Raw genomic sequence first — 25,511 nt, forward strand, 5'->3', positions numbered from 1 at the left:
AGAATTTTGGATTTAATAGTGAATAAATCAGGCTAGGTCTATGCTCCATGGGGCTTACACATTATTGATAAGAAGCAGGTAGGGGGATAAAAAAGGAAAGAATGAAGGAATGAAAGGAAGATTATCAGGTAGCTAGTAGTAAGTGCTATAGATTTGAATGGTGGTATTGGAAGTGGAAAAAAGATTTCAGATATACTTCAGATAAAAACCAATTAAGAGTCACTAACATAATCAGTGAATATATGGAGAAAACTAGATGAAGGCTGCATTTGTTTATCAATTGTGTGTGTGTGTGTGTGTGTGTGTGTGTGTGTGCACGTACATGAATGTACTAGTGCATGAAACTCCTCACTGATGATTTGCAGAAGCCCTGGGAAAGATGAAGATTGGTATGTACTCATAGGTGAAACACAAAATGTAAAAGATTGGTAAAGAATGGAATGAGTAGCTTCTGGGATAAATTCATAATTGATATCTCAATTTTGCAGTTTTAAGTTTGTAAATGGTACTGAAAAACACTAAGCACAATAAGGTAGAATGAGAATTGATCATTGCTTTGGCCATAGTTAAAATCATTGGTAACATTCACAAGAATGGCTTCAGATGGAAGATATGAATGAAATTTAATGGAGGTAAAAAAAAAAACAAACAAAACTACTGTTTGATAAAGAAAAATGGAGACAGTTACATTAAATAAGTGTTTCAAGGGTTCTTGCCACAGATGAAAGTGGAATGGTATCTAAAGAGGAATGAGGAACTACAAGAAGGTTTTATTTATGATAGGGGATATTGCAGCATATTTATTTGCGGATTGGGATGGTGCAACTGAGTGATGGTAAGGCATGAGAAGTGATTGAACAGTGTCCTTGAACTGTTTGGGATGAGAGCCATCTCACACTGACAAGGTTGGACTTGGATGTGAGTAAAGAGAGTACACCCATAGTAAGAAAAATGCAGAGTATGAGTGCAGAAACAAATAAGATGAAAGATTTTGTGATAGGAAAATGTAGTTTCCTTACCATTGCTTCTGGTTTCTCAGAGAAATAAATGAAGCCATAAAATAAGGGAAAAAGAGAGAAATGTTGGCTGTTTGTGGAGAGAAGAGAAAGAGTGAAATCGTTGAAAGAGTAGGGAGGGATTCTTCTACAGAAATGTGTAGTAAGTCTGTGGTAAGAATGACTTCATTGCGACTACAGTAGGAAGGTCAGTGTAGGCTTCTCTGAGAAGGAAGCATTTAACCAAAAGTACTAAGCAAAAAGGGGTAAGCTATGCAAATATCAGGAGAAAGATGATTCCAGGAAGAAAGAATAGCAAACAAAACATTTTAAGGCAAGAACAAGCATCTGTTTAAAGCTCTGAAACAAAGCCAGGGCTGTTCCCTCATGGGTAGGAGGGAGAGAGTGCTATAAGATGTGGTAGGAGGATTAGGCAAAAGCCAAATACTGTTAAGTTCTATAAACAAGGTAAAGAGACTAGATTCATAATACACATAGTTACCCATTAAAGAGATTATTTTTCGTTTTGTCTTTATCTGTTACCTAATGAAAACAAGAGGAGGCAGGTGCCATGAGTTCCCAAATGATGTGCTTGACCAACAAGAATGTTGGTAAGAGAGTGCATCAAAAACTATTTTGTAACTGTCACCTCATCTCTAGTGTGTCTTCAAAACTGTGGAAGAATTCATTGACAGACTGAGCAATAATTGTCATTGACACTTGTCAGAGTGTTTATTTCCCTGCATTCATTCACCTACCTCCCCTACCATGTCTTTTGGCTTCAACATGGTAAGAGAGGTGGGTGATAGGACCTCACCAAAGAGGTATGCCTATCAGGGTGATGTGATGCAACTAGAAAGAATCTACATGGGATACAGTGTCAAGAAAGAAGAGCTGAGAGGTGAGTTATTTAAGTGGCTAAAGCTTGGGATATGATCATATCAGAAAAAGACATAGGGGGATATCTCAATAGAGTGATGGATTCCAAAATAAAACAAATCAAAACAAAAAAAACAAAACAAAACACACAAACGTGATTTTAAGCTTCTGTTCCACAGAAGGATACAACAACAGATATAATAACATGAGTCACATAAGACTGCCAGATCTTCTAACTCCTCCTTTCTTCTATACCAGATTCTAGAAGGGCCAAGAATAGAAACTATTGAGTCAGAGAATTGACAGAGGAAAAGAGAAGAGATAAAGTATGCTTCTCTTTTCTGCCATAGTCTTAAAAGCCTGGATAAGGCCTGAGCTGTGGAGGGAAATGCCTTAAATTGTATCATATTTAAGTATTTTGATATTTCACTCATCTGGTATTTCTAAAACCAGAAACTATGATTGCTAATTAATACATGAATGTAATAAGAAAAATCTATGGAATTAGCTCAAGAAAACACCCAGAAATGAAAAGGAAAGTCTCAATGAATTTATTTCATCTCAATTTTGAGAAACTGACACGCAAAGGTATAAACTCTCTCTGCAAATTCAGCTGGCAGAGTTGTAATAGGCATTATTCCCTTTTCTGAGCAACAGTAGCAAATCCAATCTGACAATGTTCTTTTCACTTTTCTTGAGTGACCAGGCAACTGCTAATAAAAAACTCTACAGGATTAATTTGGAAAACCTTACTACAATCACATATGCTATTTCTGTTTTCCATCCACAGAACATTAGCTTTCTATAAAAGATTTGTTCTACCTTTGAAGTAAGTGGTAAGAAGGATAAAGGGAATTCATATCATGCTATCCTGTTTATAACTTCCCCAAACAAGTTTATATTTTAAAATCTTAGATCTTTCTAATTCTTAGGTTTTCTCATTTCTGCAATACATTAAAATGAGCTTTTCCAATTCATGAAGAACTAAGTCCATGAGAGCCGTGGTAAATTCCATGAAGAGGCTAAAGATGTGGGAACTTAGTCCAATGGAAAGAAAGCCAGTAACCAATGGGTTGGGTTGCAGTGTAATTTCCAGGAGTAACGTTTGTATGAACTAGTGTGTGGAAGATATGTCCTAGAGCAGTTAAGTAAAGTGATCGACTCAGTACTTCACAATTAGGGCAAGAGCTTATCACAAGGACTATTTTTGGCTGAACAGCCCCAAGAAAATCTCAGTGTATTATTTGTTTGATTACAGTCACTCAGAAGATGAGTTACTCCATGATAACCCATAATTACACCTCATTCCTTCTAAGATGAAAAATTCTATTCCCCTAACCAGTTAGGTACTAATAAAATATGCCATACTTGATAAATGAGAGAAGTCTATTTACTTGTTATACTAGAAGGAACTTTCAATATCCTATCTACTAACTTGGCGTATGTATGAATGCACAGATTCAGGGGCAGATTTCAGCATTTCTATTTTATAACTCCATTGTAAAGAAGCCAAAGTGAACATTATGAAAATAGGCATACTCATGGGATATTCTACTTTAAAAGGTCATAGTTTGGCAGAGGAAATGAGGATTTCTTTTTCCCCTGGCATCTGAAAGATTTGGAACCAAAACAGAAATTAAAAACTAAGAAATATAAATGGATATCTGCTGATACAATAAATATTAGTGGGATACTCATTAAAACAAGTGAATCAGTCAGCTTCAATTTATCCCATGCAACAGGAAATTTGCATCCTCTCTATTATTCCTCCTGGATATCATTCATTGTGCAAAAAAACTGAGAACATGCCAGTATCATGACTAACTGTCCTCATAATACGGTATGTACCCTATATACTATAGTCACTTTAATCTCCTTTTTGTTGAAAATCGTAGTTTCTTGCTTCTACTCCTAATTCTGTTGGTCTCTTCCCATTACCCACTGCTGGCCTCAGACAGCCAGGAGTTTTTAAGCCATGCAGGAAATCTCCAATATAAAAGTCACAGGTTCCAAGTTATCCTGTATTTATCAGGTTGTCACAGTTTTCGACTGACTTCTGTTATTAGTCATGGGACACTAGGAGCCTCCCTAGTGAATCTTCAGATATGTAGATGTAGCCTTTATAGTAGTTTCCTACTGGGGAAAGTGTAACCAACTATCACAGACATAATGACTTAGAACAACACATATTTAGCATAGTTCTGGAGGTCAGAAGTCTAAAATAGATTCACAGGAGTTCATTCCTTCTGTAAGCTCCATGAGAGAATCCGTTTTCTTAGCCTTTCCAGCTTCCACAAGCTATTACATTATTTGGCTCACCTTTTCCTCCCTTTCAAAACCAGCATTGTGGCGCCTTCAAATTTTTCCCTTTTGTTCCTCTGTTTCTGCCTTCTGTCTTTGTAAGGATCCTTGTGATTACATCATTAGGCCCAACTAGATAATTCAAATTAGTCGTCCCATCTCAATATTCTTGATTTAATTACATCTACAAAGTTCTTTTTGCATTGTATCATAACATAGCTCACACATTCCAATGAATAGGGAGATATTTGGGGCACCATTATTCATCCTACTACAGTCCTTTTCTTCACTGTGTAGCAACAATTCCATTGTTTCTTTTTGGCATTTGAATCAAACATCCCAGACTGTGGAGCAAACCTCTTTTCTGCCTGTCAACCCATTAGTATGAGGAGACAAAAACTATTGGGCAAAGTACAGTCTTACTTTCCAGTTTAACATAGTCTTGGGCACCAGGACCTCTAAATCTATTGAATCCAGAGCTATGCGCAAGGCAAGAAAATATTTCACAAGTGAATAATATTAAATCTAATATGAAAGAGGTCTCCTCAACGTATACGCCTTTGTTTCTGAACTCATATTTTTTCAGTGGAGTAAGCAAGAATATATATCAACCTCTGTTTTAGGGAGAAAATAGTGTCCTAAAGAATAATAATGCAACATGATAAAGTGTAACCATCAGATGAAATTCTGATTGAATCTACTGGAAGCTGTTTCAGCATGACTAGGTCTATGATAATAAGAAGAAATGCCATGGGTGAAAGCCCATTACTATACATCTTTTGCCTTAAAATGAGTTCTTTGCCTAGCAGAAATACATGTATAATATGTGAAACATGTTGATGAATAGTTCAGTGGTGTCCTAGACTGATCATACTGGCTCATGAAATCAATTGTTAAATTTTCAGGAATTTTTTGAATTAAGCCAATTATTAAAAATTAAATTATTTAAACTTACTGTGGGAAAATAAAAGTTTCCAGAGTTTTTTAGCGTTACTGTAAAATTCCCTAGCTTCCTAAGATCATTCTCATACCTGGAGAATTGTATTTATTGCCACCTGTTTAGTTAATTTCTCTGATCCAGAAAGGTTATAAAAGTTTTCTAAGAGAGTCAAATAGTTCCAGCCCAGACAGGGTCCTTAGGTTAAGCTCCCAAAATACCAGGAATACTGGGGTGCTTCCTCCCTATGTTTGAAGCCAAGACTTTGCAGAAATCTCTAGGTCATAAAAGACAGTCACCTGGGATTTATCTGGCCCCTGAAAGATATATTTATATTCCAAAAGGTTAGAGTAAGAACACAGGATATGAGAATCCAGAAGCCTTTCCATCTGTCTCACAGGAACAACAACAACAAACATTTGTTGTTTTGCTTTGTTGTCCATTCTCTCTCCCTTCTTTGGGGAAACAGACATGACTGTCTTTCTCCAGTTGAAAAATGGAGAAAATTTATTGTCCTCTATTATTTGCCTATGTAGTAGCCAGCTACTAGGGTAGGATATCTGATCTTTCATTATGTCACCCCAGGGGTAAAGCCTGGGGCAAAGGAGAGGACATCCAATGAGATTTTTTACTTATTATAACATATTAAGATACCTGTCTCTGATCTAGAACATTTCATGTGTGAGCATTAAAGGTAAAATTAATAAAGATGAATATCAAAATCCAATACTAGCAATTAAAACAAATGTACTAAAAAAGGCAGTACATGTACAAATCTCACCACTTCCTAATTATTGTTCTACATTTTACAATTTTCTATGTACTTGAATTATGTCCATCTATTTTAGATGATAGAAATACTATATAACTGTCCTACTGTGAATCTTTTTCCAAGTTCAAGCTTAGCAGATGTCACATTGGCCATAGTGGAAATATTTATTGGCAAACATTACAAAGCATAACTTTGTTTATTGTTTTGTTGATTGTCTACATTTGAGAAAGTAGTAATAATGGATACTGAACTTGAAAGTGTGTCATGACTGCACCTGTGACATTGCAAATAGTGAAAAGAGAGAGAGAGAAAATATCCTTCCAGTGTTCAAAAACAGTTTTGCAATTTAACAAAGAGGAAATATGAGGAAATTCCATGGATACTATCAGAACCAATGTCAGCTAGATCAGAACCAATGAATGAAATTCCTACCTATATCTTTGTAATTTTCCTTTTGTCTTATCAAACTTAGGAAAATGGCAATCACCATTCATGTTTGAATATCATTCATCCATAAGATGTATGTATAGGTTGGCTATGAATAGAAGAGTTCATAAATTGTCAAACTCATTCTGTGAGAATCAATTAGTTCCGTGAAATTTACAAAAAGGAGTTTAATATATTATGTTATTTGTACAATATATTTTTATACCCTTTATATCAATATAACTCATAAGTACAGAAAAACCTTGGATTGTGAGTCACTTGCTCTGCGAGTGTTCCACAAGATGAGCAATCATTTCCAACAAATTTTAACTTGATAAATGAGCGATGTCTTGCAATACGAGTAATACATGATGCCAAACAGCACTTGATCACAATTAAGCCAATGGTTCTTCTCTCTCTTATTCTTTTCAGGATTGTGGGTGATCATCTCCCATGCTTGAATGCTTGGTCTCAGGCTGCAATGTTTGGCAGAAATCGGTGATGTTTCAGAACGTTGGAAGGTGCCCACGACTGGCACTAGTGTATTTCTGTTACTTCAAGGACATATGGACAGTCCTTTGCTTTTCCACACAAGAGTAAGCTTAGGAATGCTTTGCTTCATTTTAGGTCAGACTGCCTGCAGATACAGACCATTTCCCCTGTTCACAGTACCAATAAAGGCATTCTGAAAGTCCACCAGTAAATACTAGAAGAAAGCTTGTGCGCAGGAAGGCAAACCTACAGGCAAAATCCTCTTTTTGATGGAAAAGGTCAAATGAAATCAATGTGAGCCCCCCAGGAAAAGATGTTACATGAGGGTCTCAGCACTGGCCTGTATTGTTGGCAGGAGGGTAAGTCAACACAGCTTAGCGCTGTAGTCACTTTGGTGAGTTCATGCATAACATCTGTCCATCCTTGTCACCTAAATAGCTCATCTGACAGAACTAGGGGCACAAAAACTACATCATCCATTTACAGATAGCCTATCTTTTCAGAGAGTTGAAAAAAAGTGCCTACTTTTAAAAATATTCAAAATTGAAGAATCATCTACCTAGCAACGTTAACCAACACTGTAATTAAGACATTAATCCAGGAATTGTCTTGCATATTTCACACCGAGTAGGATTAGACATTATAAGAAAAATGAATACAATTAAAAAAAATTTTAAGTGGGAAATTGACTGTCATTATCTTAGCCGGTGGCATTATCATTTTATGTAAAGAACTGAAATCATCATTTGCCGAATTACTGTTGAAAATGTGTGGAGACGTTTTAAGAAGAGAATTATTTTTATATGGAATGATGATTTACTTAGCTGAAGTGAAGATGCACAATGCATTGATGAACTCCCTCCATGCCTCTATTTATGGACCTGGAAATTGTTCAGGTTTGTCAGAATTATATTAGAATCTCAAGTTCTCTGTGAATGCAGTGGCTGTTAAGGAAGCAAGCATATTATTAAAGCCTATCTTTATTTCATAAATACTGCCTTAAAAATCTATTACTCTATGACATTTATTCAACGGAGGCATCTCAAGTTAATTACTTAAATTAGAGAAACTAGTTACAAATCAAAATTTACCTCTTACTTTTAACAATATACTTCACTCCCCCCTCCCAGTTTTACTTGTATAATCCCTTTCTGCACTATTCATTTTCTCTTATGGAACCCCCAGTCATCAATCATCTCTCAGCTTCTCTCCTATATATGTGAATGTTGTGCATAGGAATAAACAATTAATGTAAAGCTCATTACAATAGAAAATCCGTACTTATTAGTATTTTTCAAATGGTAATGTTATTTTAATTTCTTTTTTTCTTTTTTTTTTTTTTTTAGTGTGGACTGTATTAGGTCACCATTTTTGTAGATCAAATACAGAGGAATGATGGCAATTTCTTGTGGAAATTTCTTATGGTTCAACCTAATAGTTCATGCTCACTTTAGCATAAGAATTATGTTATGTAATTAAGAACTAATGTGGCCTAATCTATGGAAAGTGCAGCGGTGAGCTAAATTAATGCTTTCAATAATTTAAGTATCAAGCAAAGGTAGAAAATGACAATGAAAGGAGACGTTGAATGTTTATGGTAAGTCCAAACATTACAGAAATTTTATTATTACTCACATCCAATCAAATGTAACCTCACACATTTTTAGTGGAGTTGACTAGTTAAAAAGGATTTAGTATGTCACCAACAGTGATGCAATTTATTACAAAGTACTTAGCACATATGCTGAAATGTTGAAATGGTATCTTTCCTCAAGGAAGAGGAAGACATTATTAAACACCTCTTAGGGAGCCTGACTCTGTGTTGAACACTTTGAGGCATCTGATTGTTAATAAACCCTGTGATATCTTTTCCCAATTTTTCAGAAAATTGAAGCTCACATGATAAATTGCTTAGAGACACAGCTGATACATAGCAGTTCTGGGATTTGAACCCACATCTCACTGAATTCAGAGACCCTGCTATTTTTTTTTTCATTCCTAGATTAAATCCAGGTCAACTTAATAACAATAAAATATAATCACATAGAGAAATCCAGTGACCAGTGATACAAAAAAGAGAGAAAGAGAAGAAATGATTTAAAAAAAATTTTTTTTTTCTTAAATAATAGAAATGGATTACATCACTACAAATTTGTCATTGGACCAGGGAGAATATTTGTATAGATGCCATAAGCATGTTTTTTCTCCATAATCAGAACTTTAAAATTCCCACAACTATAAAATCATTCTAAATGAGAGCCCAATGACCTGTGAAATATCACTTGAAAATGAAAGTTGTGAGTTAGAAAGCCTAAGCACCAAGAAGTACCCTCCCTCATAATCTTCCTCCTTTTCTCATTTAAAATGCAATCAGCTCAAATACTCAAGTGGTTTTTTCACAGATTTCTCACATGTATGACTGTGGTCTTTGAAAGACACATTTCATCTTGAGAATTACTATTACTGTTTGATTTACAAAATTTTAAAGATGACAAAATAGAAATAGACTGTAAAGAGTAATACATTTTAACCTTATAAAATAGTTCCAAAATCACCCATAATTCACTGGTATGCTCATTGCCATTGTGGTATTAAACAAAATGATTTAATAAAAATAAAACACTAGGGGCGCCTGGGTGGCTCGGTGAGTTAAGCAGCCGACTTTGGCTCAGGTCATGATCTCGCGGTCCGTGAGTTCGAGCCCCGTGTCGGGCTCTGTGCTGACAGCTCAGAGCCTGGAGCCTGTTTCAGATTCTGTGTCTCCCTCTCTCTGACCCTCTCACGTTCATGCTGTCTCTATCCGTCTCAAAAATAAATAAACGTTAAAAAAAATTTAAAAAAATAAAAATAAAAATAAAACACTAGTAGGGATTAAAATTAAGCTATTCACTTTTGTAAATAAGCAATACATCAATGTATTCATATATAACATATTTTCTGATAACATAAAAAATAATTTTATTTTCTTAGTAAAATTAAAAATGTATAAAGTTTGCAGCTTATTACTCTACAATTCCATAAAAATATAATTAATATAAAATTTGCTTGTGATTATATTGTACTATGTCAGTTCACCTACTGTAAACATGAAAAATATATAAAGAGTTGAATCTTATAAATTGTTATTTATTCAGAAGATCATCAGCAAAGCCAGTCAGTATCAGAAACCATAAGAATAACCAATATGTGATAAAGTTGGACCCTGCTTGGTATATTTCAGCTATTTCAAACTGTCAAATGTTCTCTACGGTTTCGAAAAATGGTGAATCTTTGTAAACACTTAACTACACTTCAGATATTCATACCTTAATCTGGTCACGTTAGTATTTTACTCATTCATCAAGGTCCTAACCATGAAACCTTTCACTTAACAATAATACCCCAAATATCAAATATCAGTGTGTTTCTTTATTATGGTCCTTATCACCTTTTACCTTCTTTTAGAACTATTTTTGAATAAATCTTTTATTCATTATGATTTTTAAAATCCTTGAAGCTGGGGATATTTCCTGTTGCATCTTTATACTGACACATATAAAATAATGAGGCTTCCTTAATTTTTTAATACATTAAACACTTCAAATATGTTTTTTTAATTGTCATACCACTCTGACCCTTATTTGTAAATATGGATCCAATAAAAGCTGAGTTATTTATTTGTATTTTTCCCTAATTGAAATTCTTTTTTTTTAATAAAACCAGTTCCATTGCTTTTCACTAATCTGGAGTGTCTACATTTCTCATCCTGGGGTGGTAGGAAGAGGAGGAGAGTATCATTCTTTACTTAACACATGGGAAATCATATCTTACTGGGTAGCATAATACTCTGTAACTGACCATGCTTGAAAGAAAGTGTTTCAAATAATCAATTGTATGTAGCACTAACACACATTAGAACAGAATATCAATGAAACTAGATAAGTTATTGATATACATTCCTGACACCCCCCAAACCACCCACTATCCTGAAATATCCTTGTTCCTGGGCCATAGTATTTCTCACATTTGTTACTACAACATGATTCTCTGATGAGGCTGAAAACATCTGATGAGGCTGAAAACATCTGATGAGGCTGAAAATTTCTGATGAGGCTGAAAACATCTTCTTATTTATATTATACATTTCAGTAGTCCCTTTTGATTAATTGCTTAAAGTCATTTTCTGACATGCAAACATTATAAAAATTAAATCCATTGCACACCACCTTAGTATGAAGCTGGAGGATAGACATGCACAAAATGAACGAATAAATAAAATATTAAAATAATAACAGAAATACAGTAACCTAAGGATCATGTGATCTTAGAAGAGTGTCAGATAAGATACTCAGCGTATTGCTCGAGTAAGAAGCAAACCAGTAAGTGGGCAGCAGTACTAGAAACAAATCTGGAGAGGGAGATGGAAAATGCTCAGAGGATAGTCTCCATAGAAACAGGTGGAGCTGGATGGGGGATGGGCTCTAAGGAGGCAATGGTCATGAGCACAGGGTGTTGTGTGTAAGTGATGAACCACTGAATTCTACTGCCGAAGCCAATATTGCACTGTATGTTAGCTAGCTCAAATTAAAAAATAAAAAAGAAAGCAAGTAAAGAAAGAAACAGGTGGATGTGTGACCTGACGAACTTCAGTACTAAGGAGAGTTTTGTACCTCTGGGAGTACATTAACGACAGATTCATAGGGGGGAAAGAGTTAATGAAAAGAGATAATTATTTCAAAATTGAAGAAGACGCCAATAAGTGGCAAGATATTCCATGCTCATGCACTAGAAGAATCAATATTGTTTAAATGTCCATATTACCCAAAGCAATCTACAGGCTCAGTGCAATTCCTATCAAAATTCCAATGGCATTTTTTCGCAAAAATTGAACAAATAGTCCTAAAATTTGTATGGAACTACAAAAGACCCCAAATAGCCAAAGAAATCTTTAGAAAGAGAAACAAAGCTGGAGGCATTTACTTCCTGATTTCAAACTATATAACAAATCCATAGTAATCAAAATGGTATGATATTGATATAAAAGCAGACACAGAGATCAATAGAACAGAGAGCCAAGAAATAACCCCACAGATACAGGGTCAATTAATTTACCACAAAGGAGCCTAGAATATAATAATGGGAAAAGCCTATTATGGGGAAAGGACAGTCTCTTTAACCAATGGTACTACTGGAAAAACTGGACAGTCACATGCAAAATATAACATTGGGCCACTATGTTACAACATACACAAAAATGAACTCAAATGGATTAAAGGCTTGAATGTAAAACCTGAAACCATAAAAGTCTAGAAGAAAATATAAGTAGTAAGTTCCCTGATATCAGTCTTGGCAGTGATTTTTTGGGTTTGACACCAACAGCAAAGTCAACAAAAGCAAAAATAAACAAGCAGGACCAAATCAAACCTTCTGCACAGCAAAGGACACTGTCAATAAAATGAAAAGGCAACCTATTGAATGGAAGAAAATATTTGCAACTCATATATCTGATATAAATAGCAAAGAAACCCAAGCAATCTTAGTAAAAATGGGCAGATCTGAGTAGACATTTTTGCAAAAAAAGACATAGAGATAACCAACAGGTACATGAAAAGATGCTCATTACTAATCATTAGGGAAATGCAAACCACAACGGCATTGAGATATCACTTCGGACCTATTAGAATGGCAGTCATCAAAAATACAAGACGTAACAAGTGTTGGCAAGGATGTAGAGAAACTTGTGCACTGTTGGTGGGAATATAAATTGGTGCAACTACTGTGAAAAACAGTATGGAGGGTTCCTCAAAAAACTAAAAAATAGTGCTACCATATGATCTAGCAATTGCACTTCTGCGTATTTATCCAAATAAAGTGAAAACACTAATTCAGAAAGATATATGCACCCCCATGTTCATTTTAGCATGATTTACAATGGACAAGATATGGTAACAACCTAAATGTCCATCACCAGATGAAAAAATACAGAAATTGTAGTATATATACACAATAGAATATTATTCAGTCATAAAAAATGGCTTATCATCAGTGACAACAAGGGTAGACTTTGAGGGCATTATGCTAAGTGAAATAAGCAGGGAAAGACAAATATGGCATATTCTCACTTATGTGTGGAATCTTTAAAAACAAACAAAAAAACTAACAAGCTCATAGACCCTGAGAACAGGAGTACCAGAAGTGGGGAATGAGAAGTGGACAAAATGGGTGAAGGGAGTCGAGTCAAAAGATACAAACTTCCAGTTATAAAATAAATAAGTACAGGCATGTAATGTACAGCATTGCAACTTTAGTTAATAATACTGTATCTCATATTTGAAAGTGTTGGGAGAATTGATCTTAAAAGTTCCTAAAAGATCTTACCACACACACAAAACATTCGGCAACTATGGTTGGTGAGATATGTTAACAAGAGTTACTGTAATGATCATTTTGCAATATACAAATCGACATTGAATCATTATGTTTTACACCTGAAACTAGCATAACATTTCATGTCTATTATACCTCCAATGAATGAATGAATGCATTATAGTGGAGAAAAAGCTATACTCTGATTACAAATAAAATCAATGCACTCAAATGTAAATATCACAGAGGCATAACAATCAAAACTCTAGAACTCTAAAATTGATTTTAAAACATTTACTATATTATGAGGCTGAGGCTAGAAACAATATATTTCCCCCTCCCTGAACATGAACAAATGCTCATGGGAAGGAAGGTAGACAAAAACTAAAAGATTCTTCTTACATAGCAACAGGAAAAAGTCTAATCTACAAAAAATAAAGTGGAGAATAAATATACTACTTATTTATATTCTTTATAAAGATGAAAGTAAATAACAAAAGAAACAACTAAAGACTTGAAAGTGATTATCTCTGAGGATAAGGAAGATAGACCACTGTTTTACTCTAGTATTTGGTAATTTTTTTAAAATTGTGAGTACATGTGCAGTACATCTGAGAACATTTTATGATCCCTGGTGTAAAGGTGCAATGCACTATAAAGGATTTGTGATTATTCAAGGAGCTCCTAACTTGAGGTCCCTTCCAATTAATTCCCCAGGTTGGATGTTTTTGATACCACTATGTCTTAGGAATTTAAACTCCAGTTTAAAGTTGGAAGGGCAGCTTATAGTCAAGAATTCTCAGGAGTGACTTTCATCCTAAAAACAAGTGGCGAAGCTGTGACAAATTTGCAGAACATCTCCCTTTACAGAATGGATTACTTTTAGTTTCTACGACACTGAGATTGTAGACCCTCACATAGTTTGTGTGGGGTTATTATTCTGATTCTCTACCTTGCATAGCATTAGGTCTTAGTTCTTATCCTCATTGCAACCACTAAAAGTTCTTGAAGCAGGTGCCCTTAGGGCAGCCACGGATTCAATATACTTTTACTAAACTGGATTCATGCTTCTGGCTCATTCTTGTACTCGGGGGAGCTTGCTTAGTTTCTCAATTCAGCACTGTATTTTAAAAAGATGTTGTCAAACATTTCATCTAGGATTAAAAAAAGCATAACAGCTTTATTGAGATATAATTTACATACCATCTAGCATTTTAATTTGTTTTGTAACAGGAACATTTGCAGGATATCCAATCCTACATATTGTTGGAAATGGGAGACTAGCATGTGTTTGATTATTTTCTTTCCATTTTCTCATTTATTTATTTATTTATTGGTCTGGATAATTTGCCAGATACACAAATTGCCTAGATTGATTTTCAGAGTTCTTGTCTTTTCATTACTCTTTTTTCATCTTTTTGGGTTTTTTTAGCCTACTTTTTGGAGTTCTTCATCTTTTTCCCACACTTTCTACTTTTTTCTTCTGTTCTCATATTTTTCATTCCAAAAACTTTCTTGTTCTTTTGAGTGTTCCCTTCTACATCATTCTATTTTTACTCATAAAAACAGTATCTCCTCTTGTATCTCTGAAGATGTTATCATTTCTGGAAGTTTTGTTTTCTTTCTTAATTTTTCTAGCTAGCTTTGTTCTTTTCCTTTGATATAAAAATTTGTCTGAAATATCTCCAGGTCCATGGCTATTCATGTATATTTAAAACTGAAAATCTTGAGTGAATGGTATGGTTTTTCTAACTGGGAGTGGTAGTGGGTGCACTTCGACAAAGAATGACAGAACAATGTGCCTTGCTAGTTTGGGGAGAAACAACTAATTCCATTACCTTGATTCCATTCCATTCTTTGGAATGTTTAATTTTCCACAGAGGCATCTTTCATTTTCTTGCTTACAGTCTTAAGTCTGGTTGATAGATACTGGATGATGAATAGAAGGGGGTCCAAAGTCTTCTTATGTACTATGGATGGTGATATTTATTGAATTTGTCCATTTTCAATAAGGTGCCTCATCAAATTGCCCTTTGTCAGGCCTGAAGTATTTGAGTACAGAATCTCCTTGATGTCCCCGGGATATCAACCTTCCTTGCTTTCTCATGGTGGGAGAATGGTCACTTGATTATTTGCGATGGAGGAGGCAATCTAGAATTTTCAGCAATGCCTTCAATATTTTAAGCTCCATCTTATATTAGAGCCCACTACCTAGAAGTATCCAGGGCCTAGAATCCTGATCAATGTGGATGGGAGAAGTAATGAATCTTTCTTCCTGTTGGCTTTCTTTGTCACACTTAGGCCTCAGCACTCTCAGCTTTCAGAAGTGGCCACTTTTCTATTGACTTTTATCTTCCAAAATTATGTTGACACCTTTAATCCAGTGCTGTCTTTTCTTTCCATTTTCTTTGTTGCTATGCATACCTACCATTGTTATTCATTAAGGATTATTTTAGTACACATTTAGGAGGGAGTGGAAGGCAAACATTTTAATCAGCCCACAATGTTTAACTGGAAGTATACATACAAATGTTTGTTTCTCTAGCGGTTACACGTAGCTATTGAAGACTGATATTTCTTATTTTTTCTGCTTAAGTTTTACTCTTATTTTTACCTAATTTTTCTACCAGACCATAGGAATCACAACAAACAACCACCTCCCTCTGGTTTTCTATTTCCCCACACCCCGACACACACTGCTATCACTCTAGAGTTTTCATTCTGGGTTTTTACCATTTATGTGGTTTGGGGATTGAGTCAGAGGAAGAGGGATGGTTATTTCATAGGTGAAAACAGTAAAATTTGCTAGGTTACTAACTTACTTTTCCTTATAATAACTAGTTATATTCTCCTGCATTTATTTCTTTTTTTGTTGTTGTTGTATGAGTATTTCTTTCATAAATATTTCAAAGTTTAGGGGTTTGTGTGTGTGATAAAACATCTATACTTTGCCCTTCAACAATGTAGAGTTAGAGGCATCAACCCTTATGCAGGTATAGCCTTTGAGTCCCCTAAAAGTTAACACTAACAGCCTACTGTTGACTGGAAGCCTTACTGATAGCATAGTCGATTAATCCTTGTTTTGTATATTATATGTATCACATACCATTATCTTACAATAAATAAGCTAGAGAAAAGAAAATGGAAAACCATAAATAAGATAAAATACATTTATATTACCGTATTTATATTTATTGAAAAAAAATCCACATATAATTGGACCCATGCAGTTCAAACCTGTGTTGTTCAAGGGTGAAATATACTTTTATAAATAAGGATCTTGGGGCGCCTGGGTGGCTCAGTCGGTTGAGCGTCCGACTTCAGCTCAGGTTACGATCTCGCAGCTTGTGAGTTCGAGCCCCGCATCGGGCTCTGTGCTGACAGCTCAGAGCCTGGAGCCTGTTTCAGATTCTGTGTCTCCCTCTCTCTCTGTCCCAACCCACTCGGACTCTGTCTCTGTCTCTCTCAAAAATAAATAAACATTAAAAAAATTAAAAAAATAATAAATAAGGATCTTTATTTTGGTTGCATTTAATGATATTCCAGGGAATATATATAAAATTGCAAGTTTGAAATTTTTCTTTTAAATCTTTGAAAAGATTACCCTATTGTCTTCTTACATTCAGTAATACTGGTGGGAAATCTAAGTCAATGTGGGGTGTGTGTATGTGTGTGTGTGTGTGTGTGTATGTACTTTCTTTCTTGGGACCTTTATTATAATTCCTTAGCTTTGAAGTTTATACGTGATAGATTTAGATGTGACTATTTGGATTTGTTTAGTGTAAGTTTCATTTAAAACTTCTCATCTTATATATTTCGTTAATTTAGGGAAATTTTAAACAACTGTTTCATGTAATGTTTCCTCCCCTCTATGTATTTTTCTTGTCCCCACCTGTATAGCTTGTTGACACTCGTATTTTTAACTTCTGATTTTTTAAACTTTTATTTTCTTTAAGTTTTCTATTTGGTCATCTCCTTTTAATGCCCTCTGAAGAGTTCCTCAATCTGATTTTTGACTCGCTAATTAATTTTCCTGTTGATCTATACCATCTGTTAGCCTATTTCAAAATTTTGTATGTAGTATCTGTAGCTATTTTAACGACCACTTGCTCCTGCTTTATCTTTCCGTTATCCTTTTTATGTCTTCAAAGATATTTATTATGCTTATTTAAAATTATTATTTTCTGAGACCCATTAATTTTGCTTCATTTCACATAAATTTATGGAGGAAAAGGTAAGCCTCAGGGCAGTCTCTGGTGGTAACTATAGGCTAGCCTTCCTCTATTTCCATCCTCTCCTGCTAGGTAGCATTCTTGTTCATAATTCACCTCAAACTCTTTTTTTTTTTTTTCCCTCTGGGTCTCCTCCAAAGGTTGCCCTTCTGTATTTTAATCATATAATCTTTGGAGCGAAGTAAAGAGAAGAAGGGAATACTCGGTCGCTGAGCCCTCTGCCAGGTACTGTGCTGTTGATGTATACCTACAAAATTGGGACTGTCACTGAGTTTGTTCTGAGGAAGTGAGCAAAAGAGCAAAAGCACTCTTCCCTCTTCCTTTTCTTAGAAATTCAGTTCTTTTCATTTCCTTCTTATGCTGAAATCAAATATCTTTGGCCTCTACAAATTTATCTCCATTCAGTCTTCTGAATGGAGGTTAGGTTCCAGGATCTGTCAAATTCACTCATGTTTCTGTAATATCTTCCGCATTATATTCAGAGGAGTGTTTCAGCAACAGCTCATGTTAATTGGCTGTTCATAATAAAAATGTAAATTAACATCACAATTGTTCTATGTGCCAAATGATTGAGATAAAGATTGCTATAGAAGAGTTTGAAAGATGTAGCATTAGCATTCAACCTATAAAATTCCTAATATTTCAAAGTCATATCCAAAGAAACTAATATCCAAGGCAAAATCAGGTTCATGGGGTATGCAGTTAAGACATTCCAAGACACTGTGGTAAATTAAGCAGACTTCTTGCTTTAAAATATTTACATTAAAATATTTTATATATTCTCACAATGCTAGGTCTAGGCAAGTTAATATCTGATACCAAGTGAAATCAGAACAAGATAGAAAATATTAATAGTGGAGTTTGCCAGTTTTAAAGTGTTTCACATGTCACAGAGAGTGCTTTCAGATTAGTTCATTACATTTTGGATTTTTTAGATGGCCAGAAAATGTCCTACGCTTTGAATAAAATCTAAAGATCTATACCATTTAAAAAACAAACAAGTAGGAAGAGATGTGATTTACAAGCAGAGGCACCTAAATGGGTCAAAATTTGTACAATTCACAGTGCCAGTGCCTGATGTTGTAGTTGTAGCATTGGGTACATTGATAAGACAGCCTCAATTAAAACTTTTTTTTTAATATTTATTTTTGACAGAGACAGAGCATGAGCGGGGGAGGGGCAGAGAGAGAGGGAGACACAGAATCCAAAGCAGGCTCCGGGCTCCACGCTATCAGCACAGAGCCCAACGTGGGGCTCAAACTCATAGACAGTGAGATCATGACCTGAGCCAAAGTCAGACGTTATATAAGTGATTATATAATCACGTATGTAAGTGATTACAATTCACTTGTAACACCATCATTACTCCTTTCCTTTAATTCCATTGACAATAGAAGCAAAATTATTCTATATACACAATTTTAATTGTTCTTTAATTATTAGGGACTCAGTTTAAAAAAAAACATTACCATCATTATGGTGAATTTCATTCTGAACAATAAATAAGGATACTTCATATTTAGGGAAAGAGACAGAGAAAATGCTTCCTAAAAAAAACTATGATTTTTGTTGTCACTAAAAGGCTGTTGATAGGTTAGCTTCATCAGTAGCTCTGAGAAATATCTGTTGTTATACTCTGAAAATCTCATTACCAAACATTAAATGTTATCATTTGCCTCATCTCTGATTTCTCTACATAAAATAGTATTTCACCACTCTTTGTCCCTTTTTGCCCTTTGTTTTTCTTCAATACACTCTTCATCATACTATTTCCTTCCCACTAAATCATAGTCTTCAAGATGACAGAAATATAATCTGTTCTGCACACTGCTAAACCTCAGCAGCTACAACAGTGTCTGTTCTTGAAGGTGCTTAATTAGAAAAACTGATGAGTAAGGAAAATTAGAACTCAGAAACTAAAAGAGCCTTTTATCCAAAATAAATGGCCAGACTTGTACTTGAGTAATGCATGATACATATTGTAACAGTGCATTTGAAATCCAAGTCTCCATTGTGGATATGCACAACTATTGAACAGCAATGCAATGACAAACTTTACATCTGTTAATGGTCACATTGTGCTACTTATGTGACTGATGTAGTTAGTTCAAAACAATATATTTGAGTACTACTAAAATTAATTTTGTTTTAGAAGGACAGCCCGATGGGAATGATAACAAGAGTTAAATTATGATCTGCAAAAGAGAAGCACAAATCCGACAACTGGAGTAGTTTCATAAAGTAGAAATGGTTTATGCGAAGGTAAAAAACAGATTATGCTCTCATCTTCCTTATACTTTAAACAGGATTAAGAAAAGCAGGTCAATTCCTGGAGGCTTCCTGTTTTACTTTAAATTTTTTGTTTAACCTTGTTTCTCCCGTCTCCCCGCCCCCTGCTCTGGCCTGGTTAATCAATAAAGTGTTAAATGTACCAAGTTAGAGTAGCAAGATGTTTACTCATGAAGAGAAGAAGAGTGACCCTAGAACTGCTTTCTTTTTAAGAAATATATCATGTGAGTGGGTCAAATGGTTAAGCATCCGACTTTGGCTCAGGTCATGATCTCACGGTTGTTGAGTTTAAGCCCCATATCAGACTCTCTGCTATCAGCAAAGAGCCTTCTTTGGATCCTCAACCCCCCTCTCTCTGCCCCCCCCCCACTCGCTCTCTCTCTCTCTCTCTCTCAAAAATAAACATTTACAAAAAATGATGTATCATGTGAATTTTGGAGAATTCACTCAAGTGAGAAATCATGAAGTATACTAAAGTTTCTATTAAAGAATGAGCAGGAAAGTGCTCCAGAATCATCAGTATGCAAAACAACGAATATAGAAATAATTAGTATGGACAACTGGCACTGGAAAAGTACTATCTAAAAGGTAAGGCTCCCTAAATCAGAGGTATTTCCCTTATCTGGAGTCTCATAGCGAACTTCTAGAGCAGGTGGAATCAATCAAGGAACCAAAGACTTTGTAAGCCAACAAAAGATAAATATAATGATGATTAGAAGTTCTAAAAATAAGATTGCCTCAACTCTCTCTCATGCTATCCCAAATAGCATATGTTTGGATGGTTTCCTAATGAAGTTTTTCAGAATTTCATCATCAAGTCTTTACTTAATTTAAAGCATAGACCTCAAGATCTACTTCAGTCTCAAAATATATTAATTATCTACCAGGAGCAGAAATTATGGAGTATATTTTTCAAATACTTGTTTCTCCAAAAGAGTTGGGAAACATGTCTAGAAAAGCCAACTTTCATGGTGTAGTCTTAATTTGTCCAACCAGAGGGAAGCCTAAAGCATCATGCTTTAACAGTGGTGTTATTATGTTATTTCATAATCAGTGAAATATTAATATTCCACCGGGAAAGTGCTTACTTCCAATGGGACAAAGGAGTCTAAATTTTCTATTACTGGTACTTAATGACACTGTAAACTATTGAGAACATCTGACATTGTTTAATCCAACAGAGATCCAATATGACTTTTTATGGCCAGAATTTGCTTAGTAGACAGACAAGTAAGATATGAGAAGCTGGCCTTGACTTTTAAAAATGATAATCCTGATAGTATGAGGTTCTTTTTAACTGGATATCTATGAATACAAGTTGGATATGGTCATGGTGCAGATGTAAGTATCCATATAAGCTTTCCTGTAGTAATTTTATCAGAGTTAATCCCAGTTTTATGTCTGGCATAGACTTTATACTTGTTAAGAGCTTATGATAAGGCTTTAAACTGGTTTATGTGTACACAGCCATAGTTTAGCTAATCAGGTTTCAAAATCTGCTTGCACTCTCTACTCCTTAGAAGTAGGCTGGAAGTGTAGGACTTGCTGTGAATTGTATTTTATTGACCAGTTTAAGTACCTCAAACTGAGTTTGTCAGTCATGGCAGTTGTTATTTATTTATTATCTAACATTTGATTTGGTTTTGGCACTTATCTGAGTGGGTCCAGTAATCTATTTTTAACAGACTGGGTTTTATGGGGGTGGTTCTTGCCCATAAAACTCTCAGAGTTTTAACTATTTTAAATTGTTGACAATGATAAAAGATGTTTTAATTGTTCATGTCCATTTAGTACCTGTATTCAATCAGAGACATGCGACTTCCCCACCTACATCCTTGTAGTCCCGCCCTTGGGCCCTTCAGCTGCCATGTTCTGGAAAGCTCACTTGTTTCCTAAAGGGAAGAGCCCATGATACCTTGCCTCCACCTTCATGATGCCTCTGGAAAGAACTGCTTCCTTTTAAGGTTCTTCATTTTGTATTTTGTTCACTTTCTCATCTGAGTCCCTCTCTCCTCATATTCTCCCTTATTCAGTAAGAAGCAGGGAGGCTCAACTTTTACTTCACCAGAACTGACTTAAAATCTATCACTCATTGTCTATTTTAACTTGGCTAAGTCCAAGCTCTGCACAGGTATGCCACCAGACATTAGCCTGTTTTAGGCAAAGTGCTGCTTCTTCCCACCAGACCCTAACCTGTGCATGCACCAAATACTTATTTCTTTCCTCGACTCTTGATTCAGGATATTTTGCTCCTTTGTTAACTGACTTTACTTCTAGACTTTCCCACTGTTTAAAATGGTCCATTCCTGGTTTCTCCCTCTTTCCATTTTTCCCATACACAAATATACATTTCACTAAAGGAAGGGAATTTGACCAACCCGTCTACTTTCCCCACTCAACATCCTCATTTTTTTTTTTTCCTGTTCCATAACTTGCCAAGTGGGCAAGGCCCAAGCATACATTCACATTTTGTTCATATCACAGCTTGGGAAGACTCATATCACAGCTTGGGAAGACTCATGCCAAAACTCAGGCCTAAGAGAGAAAAATTAGTTATTCCACATTTGGATTGCCTGCTCCCATATATTTTAACCTTACTTCAATAAATTTGCATATACATTTAATCAAAAACATGTTCACCTGTGCTTATTTTGTTGCCAGGACAGGAAAACATATTTATCTTAAAACAAGAGAAATTGCTTTTTTATACAATATCAACAGAAATTTCAAGGCTTAATGAAGTACTTTTGATTTTCAACTTGGAAGCCATCCAGTTGGAGTAAATAATCATTCTTAGTTTCAGTCTCTAAACATTCTTTTTTCTTTGAATCCAATTATTTGCTTCTTTGAACACAGATTTTCATGGCCAGAGCTCAATTCAGTAAAGGAGAAAGATTTAGAACATACTCTAAAGCAGAGTACTACAGTAAATGTGAGAAAAAGGAACTAATGTGGCCATTACATTGTAATTTTTCTCATACTTACCTTTCTTTTAGCATCTTTATATTAAAATTATGCATTACTTCTTTAACATTTTAATGTAGAGAGACTGAATTATTTTATTAATTTTTTTAGCAACATTGCTGGTGCATAGGACAAGTCTATTATAGTAGTAGTATTTAAATGTCTTTTTTTTTTTAATTAATAAGCTATGATTCTTAGGCCATTTATCTCAACCTTCACCCTGATACAATTTGGTCTAATGAAATAACTATGTCACTGGAATGTACCACCTAACCTCCACGTGCCCTGGTTCTACATTTGCAAAAATAGTTACAGGTCAGATCCGAAGACTGAAGAACTTAATATGTGCAGATGACCTTGAACACTGCCTGTTACAAAAGAAAAACCAAAACCAAACAAACAAAAACCCCAACTATTACCATTATTAGTATTGAGAGAGTCCACGTGTCCCCTGCTATCTATACTACTTTTGACATGAGTGTAGGATTTTTTTTTAAGTTTTTATGTCAGAATTAATGAATTCTAATTCAATGCTTATTGATTTATCCTTGCATATTGTTTGTTTCTATACCTTTCCCTGCTGGTTTTTGTTCACTGGCTTGCTGATTTTTGTGAAAAGGGGTAAATTTTAGGGACAAAATAATTTTTGCCCTCAACATTTGATAAAAGTCAGGGGTGAATTTTGAAAGTTTTGATCAGACATTTCCCCTTCTGCCTTTCCAGGGAAGGATCTTAAATTTTTAAATAAACAAACAAACAAATAGTACATGAATTTATGATAGGGGTTTGGAAAGGGTCATGGAGTTAAGAGTGGGCTTCATAAGGAGCCTCATTTATCATGCTGTGTTAATGGTATCACACTTCTAGAATATTATTGTCTTTTGATAGGTGCCTCTTATTTCCTGAAATATGATAAAACCTTTTGGTAGGTGCCTCTTATTTCCTGAAATATGACAAAACCCAAAAAATTGGCATGGTCCAGGAGAACTAAAGAAAGAAATGGAAGAAATGGGGAGCTTGGATGTCTCAGTCAGTTGAGCATCTGACTTTGGCTCAGGTCAGGATCTCATGGCTGGTGAGTTTGAGCTCTGCATTGGGCTCCGTGCTAACCACTCAGAGCCTGGAGCCTGCTTCAGCTTCTGTGTCTCCCTCTCCCTCGCTGCTCCTCCCCTGCTTGTTCTGTCTCTGTCTCTCTCAAAAATAAATAAAAACATTTAACAATTTTTTACAAGAAAGAAAGAAAGAAAGAAAGAAAGAAAGAAAGAAAGAAAGAAAGAAAGAAAGAAAACTGCTAAGGTGACTCTTGTTTGCAAGGAAAGAACTCTTTTCTTTTTATGTTTGCTTATTTATTTTGAGAGAAAGAGAGAGAGTGCACACACCGGGGAAGGTGGAGAGAGGGAGAGAGGGAATCCCAAGCAGGCTCCAAGCTCAGCATGCAAAGCCCAATATGGTCCTCCATCCCATGACTGTAAGATCATGACCTGAGCTGAAGAGTCAGATGATTAACTGACTGAGCCACCCAGGTGCCCCAGGAAAGATATCTTTATATCTGCTGTATATTTTGATTTTTTCCCCTCAAAGACTTACATGCAAGAAGAGTGGCTATTATTTCTTTCAGTATGTGTGTTCTATCATTATTGTTAGTTCTTTTTTTTAATATGAAATTTATTGTCAAATTGGTTTCCATACAACACCCAGTGCTCATCCCAGCAGTTGCCCTCCACAATACCCCTCAACCACCCCTCCCATTCCTCCCACCCCCCGTCAACCCTCAGATTGTACTCAGTTTTTAAGAGTCTCTTATGGGATTATTGTTAATTCTTTATCCACTGACTAAATTTGTTGATATCCAAAAAAAATTTTTTTCCTAAATTGATACATGAATAGAGCTAATAAATAAAAAGTATAATTTCAACAAATTAGGTTTCCAAATTCATAAATATTGATTACAAAATAAATGTTTTAAACTTGTTAATGTATAATATATAAGGTTCTTTTAAGTGTTTTGACCATTTTTAAATACAGGCAACAAACAATTATAACAGGCTACAAAATGTTAATAGCAATTTTACATTTCTTCTTTATTTTTCCATATTTTTCTTTATAATATCATTTTCACCTACTGAGAAAATTAATTTCATTAAACACTAGAGAAATTCTTGTTTTCTTTCCCACTCTATCCTACATATAAGTTTTAGGATTTAATTTATTCAATTCTTTTTATCTTATTAGAAATCTTACTCATTTTCCAAAGTTTTAAAGCTAAAAGTTTTAGCTATTTTAAAGCCAAAAAGAGAACTGTATGTTTTAAATCTTTCCAGTTATAGAATTGACAAATTGTACTTCCACTGCCTTTAAAAGATTAATAATTGGGGCGCCTGGGTGGCTCAGTTGGTTAAGCACCTGACTTTGGCTCAGGTCATGAACACACACTCTGTGGGTTCAAACCCTGCGTTGGGTTCTGTGCTGACAGCTTACAGCCTGGAGCCTGCTTTGAATTCTGTGTCTCCCTCTGTCTCTGCCCCTCTCCCACTCATGCTTGCTTGCTCTCATTCTCAAAAATAAATAAAAAATTAAAAAAACAAACATTAACAACTTATGTAAGTCAAATTATCCACTTGAAAGCACTTTAAATTGGAAGAATCTTACCCTAAAGAAATGTCAATTATCCCAGTACTTGTAACTATCCTGTTTACAATTATGCTGAACTCTCATTATTGGCATTTTTTCTTCCAGGTTCTGTCAGGGGTTATTAGAAGTGTAATGATGTAGATAGTAATGTGAAATTATTTTCTTCAAAGTAAGAACCAAATCAGAAACTTCACCCTACTGCACCAATCTGAGGGCTTTTCCATTGAAACCCTTATTTTATTGAGGTA

Source organism: Herpailurus yagouaroundi, unplaced genomic scaffold (genome assembly GCF_014898765.1).
Source record: "Herpailurus yagouaroundi ecotype Mexico unplaced genomic scaffold, PumYag 186, whole genome shotgun sequence".
NCBI lineage: Eukaryota > Metazoa > Chordata > Mammalia > Carnivora > Felidae > Herpailurus > Herpailurus yagouaroundi.